Genomic DNA, 6925 nt, shown 5'->3' with positions numbered 1-6925 from the left:
CACTTCAGCATTAGTGCTTGAAAAGGGAAAGTCTGTAGCACCAAAGTTTGGGTGATGACAGAGGAAATAAGCAAAACAGACCAATAAAATGAGCTGTCAATCATCCTGTTTTATTTATAAAGATATTACACTAATATGAAAAATATCTGGTATAAATATGTGAATGCTATGACTTATCACTATAAAGAGATGCAATTAAATTATTATTAACAAGCAATTATTGATAAATATACTAGAATACTAATCCAAGTTTTGAAGTGCCTTTTAGGTTTTCACCTATTAAGTGCGTACTTATACTCTCATATTATTACCAAAAGTTATCTTGAGACTATATTTTGTAATTTTGCTGTATTCATTGAATAATCCATGCAGGGAAATGTATCACATTATTGAAGCTACTGGTTTCAACTGAAATGGTATATCCAAATTTATCTCTTGCTGGGCATGGTGGCTCATGCCTGTAATCCCAGGATTTTTGGAGGCTGAAGCAGGAGGATCACCTGAGGTCAGGAGTTTGATACCACCCTGGTCAATATGGCGAATCCCAGTTTCTACTAAAAATACAAAAAACTAGCTGGGTGTGGTGGTGCATGCCTGTAGTTGCCTGATTGAGTAACCCAACACATAACACACACATGTGCACGTGCACACACACACACGCAGCAAGTGAGAGAGAGAGAGAGAACCATTTAACAATGACTGAAGATTAATTGGTCTCAGGAATTTAAAATAACTTCTGTACAGCCATTAGCTGGCTACTGAAATAACTGAGCAGAGACATCAGTGGCCACAAATGACAAATAATACAGACTTTAAAGAATTAGTTCAGAAAACTTAATGAGCAAACAACTACAACAGGCCGGGCATGGTGACTCACGCCTATAATCCCAGCACTTTGGGAGGCTGAGGTGGGCAGATCACAAGGTCAGGAGATAGAGAACATATTGGCCAACATGGTGAAACCCCATCTCTACTAAAAATAGAAAAATTAGCAGGACGTGATGGCAGGTGCCTGTAGTCCCAACTATTCTGGAGGATGAGGCAGGAGAAGCGCTTGAACCCAGGAGGCAGAGGTTGCAGTGAGCTGAGGTCACATCACTCCAGCCTGGGGAACAAGAGCAAAACTCCGTGTAAATAAATATATAATTAAAAAACTACAACAAAACGAGCACTGGTGAGGGGAAAAAATCTGATTTTTAGAGTAACTATATTATATTATTTAAAATGTGTTAAAAAACAAAAAAAAAAGAAAAGAAATAAGAAAGTTTGGCACATAAAGCTATGGTACATATGCAGGGAAAAAAAATCAGCCAATAAAAACTCTTTGAGGCAGCCCAGATGTTGGAGTTCTGGTACAAATATTTTAAATCTGTTATTTAGAATATGTTCAAACAACTAAAAGAAACCATTTCTAAAAAACTAAAGAAACGTATAAAAGCAATGTCTTACCATGTTAAAATATCAATGAAAATACATAAATTATTTATTCAAAAGAGCCAAATGGAAATTCTGGAATTGAAAAAGAAAATAACTGAAATAAATAAATCATGAGAAGAGCTCAATAGCAGATTTGAGCAGTCCAAAGGAAAAAAATAAGTGAACTTGAAATAGTTCAAATGAGATTATCTAGTCTGAGAAACAGAAATATAAAAGAATAGAAAAATGAACAGAGCCTCAGAGACATGTATGACAAGTTTAATTGATCATTATATACAAGAACTCCTCTGTAAGATTATGAATGGGTTTCTCATCAGACATCATGAATGCAAGAAGGCGGTGGGAAGATATATTCAAAGGCTGAAAGAAAAAGAGTATTAACCAAGAACACTGCAGCCAGCAAAACTGTCCTTCAATCATAAAAGACAAATTAAGACATTTCTAAATAAACAAAAATTGAGATAATTTGTCAGTTAGCAAATATCCCTATGTTATATGATTCTATGTATAAAAATGCCCAGTATAAGAAAATTCATATATACAGAAATTCAATTGTTAGTTGTTTTGATGAGTAGAAGGGCTGCTAAGAAGTGGAAATGGGGAGTGGCTGCTAATGAGTATGGATATTTTTGCAGGGGGTAGGTGTGATAAATATAGTAAAAATTACTAAATCGTACACTTTAAAAGTGAATTTTATAGCATATGAATTATATCCAAATAAGAAAATAAATAATATAAATGAAAGAAAAGTAACAGAAATTAGGAAAGCCTTCAATGGATGCTCATTCACAGACATAAAGCAGTCAAAGAAATAATCAGTGAACTTGAAAGAGATAAACCGAAACTTCTCAAACTGAAATACAAAAGGGAAAAAAAGAGTGAGAAACATTTTTAAAAACTAAAGAACAGGTCAATAATATAAAATGATGTAGCATATACATTTTTGGAATAGCAAAAGGAGAGGAAAAGAGAATAGACAGAAGAAATAGTTGAAATAGTAGTGACTAAAAGTTGCCAAAATTAATGGCAAACTCCAAATCAGTTTCCAAAAGCTTAAATACATCAAGCAAGATAAAACAGAGAAAAAAATGCACACACACAAACAAAAAAGACCTTGCAGTATGTAAGATCAATATACATAAGCCAACAAATTTTCCTAAATATAGCAATACATAATTGGAATTTGAAATAGCAAAAACTACCATTTAAAGTGGCACCCCAAAACTGAAGTACTTAGGTAAAAATCTTACCTAACAAAATATGCACAGGATCTGTATGTGGAAAATTATAAAACACTTATGAAAAAACTAAGGAACTAAATAAATGGAAGAGATATTTCATGTTCATAGATTCAATTCTTTCTAAATTATCTACGATGGAATCTCAACCAAAATTGTAGCTTTTTAAAAATTTGACAACCTGAATTTATATGTATATGGAAACGGAAAGGTACCAGAATTGCCAACACAGCCTGAAGGAAAAGCAAAAAGTTTCAGTAGTCAAATCTAAAAGCATGGATGCCATCAGGTCTCTGGCTTCCGTTTCTTATGCTGCTGTTGATTTTTTCCGACCATCAGCTCAGAGACTGATAGAAGAGAAAGGGGCAGTGGATGCATTGGCTGCAGCTTTAGCCCACATTTCTGGTGCATCAAGCTTCGAACCACAATCTTTGATCACCTCTGATAAGGGGTTTGTGACCATGACTCTGGAAAGCCTAGAGGAAATACAGGATGTCAGCTGTGCTTGGAAAGAACTTAACAGAAAGCTGAGTAGTAATGCAGTGTCTCAGATTACCAGAATGTGCCTCCTGAAAGGAAATATGGGTGTTTGCTTTGATGTTCCCACAACTGAGTCAGAAAGGTTACAGGCAGAGTGGCATGATTCCGACTGGATACTCTCAGTGCCAGCCAAATTACCTGAAATTGAAGAATATTATGATGGAAACACATCTTCTAATTCTAGACAGAGAAGTGGCTGGTCAAGTGGTCGATCGGGTCGGTCAGGCCAGTCAGGTGGTCGATCTGGTGGCCGGTCAGGTAGACAGAGTCGACAAGGGAGTCGCTCAGGAAGTCGACAAGATGGTAGAAGACGAAGTGGGAATAGGAATCGATCAAGAAGTGGGGGCCACAAACGGAGTTTTGACTGAGTATTTGATAGTTAATCTACCAGTGTGAGCTTGCCTATTTCTGCCTAATCATGTACATTATCCACCAAAAATTAGGTCATCATAGTTGAGGTATGTGTCTGCTATTTGCAAAGAAGTTGGTCGTATTTTTTTAAAAAGTATTTCACAAGAATGGTTGTAAACAAATCTACTTATCCAGTTATACCTTTGAATAAAAAACCCTCCTTTTATTGTCTCTTTTCAAAAAAAAAAAAAAAGAAAAGCAAAAAGTTGTAGAACTCATATAACCCAATTGCAAGACTTACTGTAAACTACAGTTATGGAGTAGGCATACATAGGTAAATGGAAAAGAGCCAGAAATAGACCAATACAGATACAGCCAACTTATTTCTGTCACATGATGCTGGAATAATTGGACATTCATGTGAAATGACACTGACATAATTCGTTACCCAAAATGAACCCAAAATGGATCATAGACCCAAGTGTAAATAAAACACAAAACTATAAAACTACCAGAAGATAACACAGGAGAAACTGAAACCTTGGGCTCCGTGATAAGTTTTGGCTACAAAACAATTCTTGAAGGAAAAAAATAAATGTAACTTTATTAAAAGAAAAAAATTCTGTGAAAGACACTGTTAAGAGGCCACATTTCTAATAAAGGACTCATATCCGGAATATATAAGGAACTCTCAAAACTCAACAGTAAGAAAATAACTCAATTTAAAAATGGGGAAATTATCTGAACAGATAAATCATCAAAGAAGATACGGAGATAGCAAATGAACATATGCAAAGATGTTTGCATCACTTGTCACTAGGGAAATACAAATTAAAACATCAATGGGATGCTACTAAACACTAGAATGGAGAGGGGTTTAACTAGATGAAGCACATGCGGTTATTTTAGGGCTGTGCACTATTTCGTACATTACCACAGTAATGAACACATGATATATCCCTTTGTCAAAGCTCATAGACTTTTGCAACACAAATATTAAGATTATGTATAGAATGTTTATATATATATAAGGTTTACATATATAATGTTTATGTGTGTGTCTGTGTGTGTGTATAAAGTTAACTGACGCAAGGATTGATGCAGACTGTGACAAAAGAATCTAACTGTATTTAAATACATGTCATAATTCACCATGGAATAGGAAAAAAGAGATGCAGACCCAATTAACTTAGGGAATGATTAGAAACTCTACGACTAAAGGAAAAGACCTGTACATAAGCACTATATTGTAGTTAATAAAGTGTATCTCACAGAGGTCAGGCTAGCTATTCTGAAACTGCTGTACACCTATACAGGACTGGACAAATAAGTAAACGGATGGCTGATGAAGGGAGGCAGGTTTCTCACTGTTGGAGTAGGGGGCTACCATTAAAGGGGGAAGGCCAGAAAGTGCCATGTGGTACTCAGTGAGAGTCAGAGACATCAGTATAAACTCCCACTTAGTATTATAGAAATACTATGGATAGAGAAATATGTGCACAAATGGATGAGTATAAATATTTTTTTTCCTAGTGCTGTCCACTGAGATGGTCTAGAATCAATTACACTGCAATAACAAGGAACAAACCCAGCTCTCACACTGTGGTTTTTAATGCTGTTTCCCAATAAAAGTAACCAGGGGTCCCTGGAGAAATGGCTAATTCTAGGACTGGATTGTGGAATATAAAAAATGAGCCTGGAATATTTGTAGTGTAAGAAAGTAAGAAAGTGCTTAAAAAAGAATGAGGTTACGTCAAAGGGACTGTGGAGCCAAACTGACAGAGCTCTCAAGGGCCAAATTTGGAAAAATTTGAGCAACCAAAGAAATAATCCAATATTGGATTTAAATCAAACATAAAACAAATAGCCCCAATTTCATACTGATATTAATAAATAATTGAATAAGTCAACTAACAGGAAAGAAAAAAACATTTTCATACAGAACTGCAAAAAATATTGCAGATACTCCCCACTAAATGAGGTGAGAAATAATACTCCATCCTTAATTGCGGGTCTTGCTGACCTGCTTTCCTGGTCAGTGCAGAACGAACAGAAAAAAGTAATTTTGCAGTGGAGAAATTTGGCAAGCACTGCCTCAGCTAGGTGGTGGAGGCTTACCTAATCACTGATACGTCTTGTTGATAGCATGTCCACTTTGTATAATGTACTGTGATCCTTCTCCAAAACTCATAACCCCAGTCTAACAATGAGAAAAATATCAGACAAACCCAAACTGAAGAACATTCTACAAAATAGCTGACCAGAATACTCCTTAGCACTGTCAAGGTCATCATCAATAACAAGGAAAATCTGAAAAACTGTCACAGCCCAGAAGGAGGCTATGGAGACATGATGACTAAATGTAGTGCCATATCCTGGATGGGATCCTGGAACAGAAGAAGGACATTCGAGAAACTAATGAAATCTGAATAAAGTATAGAATTTACCTAATTATAACATATCAATATTGGTTCATTAGCTGCGACAAATGTACACATTTGGGGGAAAAAATTAGTTTTGCCTGTGAAAAAAGAGAGGTTTTCACAAAGGAAGTGACATTTGACTAGAGTATTGAACAGGAGGACTTCACCTAGCAGGCAAGTATTAGAAGAAACCCACAGGAGATGGGATAAGATCAACAAAGACTGAGAGGCAACGGAAAAGAAACTGTGTCTTTGGGAAATGGAGAGTAGTTTGGTTTGGCTGAGATGTGTGGTGCATAATAAGGAGTTAGAGGAGAAAGGAAAGGTGGGTTGGAAGAAGAACCCAAGAGATAGAGAAGTCACATATTAAACACTCAGGCTTTATACTTGCTCCTAGAGGTAGTGGATGTACATGTTGATTTTAAGCAAGGAAGTAAAACTCTATTTTCAGCCAAGCAAAACTGGCAGGTAGGAAATTTCTAAGTAGACAATGATTATTCTGCTAGATTCTCACTCTTCTTTCGCCTCATTCTCGTTCCTTTATTTCCACTTTCCCACAGTAGCTCAGTAGTGATCCTCATCCCCTCCCGGCAAATCCGTCCCCTACACCTGCTAGAAGAGGCAAGATTCCCTATGATCTTTTTCACATTTTTTCACCAGAATTACCTATTTTGTGTTCCTTTCTCACGATATCCATACTTAGTAAGGAAACGAATTAATGAAATAAACAAATTCAACATAAAAGTATTCATTGAATACCTAGAATATGCCTTACAGATAAGCCAATACTGAGAGAGAAGGTTGTTCTGTACATCAGTAATAAAAATATCATGCTTCCAAAGCATATCTCATTTAACACATTCTAAAACGGATTTTGTATTCCCATTTCATAGGTGAAAAAGTAGAAATTAGACAAGTTCAGGGATTTTCCCGTGA

The 6925-nt window shown here is 36.0% G+C and overlaps 1 pseudogene across 1 annotated transcript; it reads left to right on the top strand.

The window, feature by feature from the left end:
* Positions 1-2939: 2939 nt before the first annotated feature.
* Positions 2940-3819, top strand: LOC104656859 (annotated as a pseudogene). The gene has a single exon (XR_004054258.1). The product of XR_004054258.1 is annotated as an ATP-dependent RNA helicase DDX50 pseudogene (transcript).
* Positions 3820-6925: the final 3106 nt, after the last annotated feature.

The sequence above is a fragment of the Rhinopithecus roxellana genome, chromosome 17 (genome assembly GCF_007565055.1).
Source record: "Rhinopithecus roxellana isolate Shanxi Qingling chromosome 17, ASM756505v1, whole genome shotgun sequence".
In the NCBI taxonomy this organism is placed as follows: domain Eukaryota; kingdom Metazoa; phylum Chordata; class Mammalia; order Primates; family Cercopithecidae; genus Rhinopithecus; species Rhinopithecus roxellana.
Note: the sequence above shows the minus strand (reverse complement) of the source record. Positions and strands in the feature narration are given on the sequence as shown.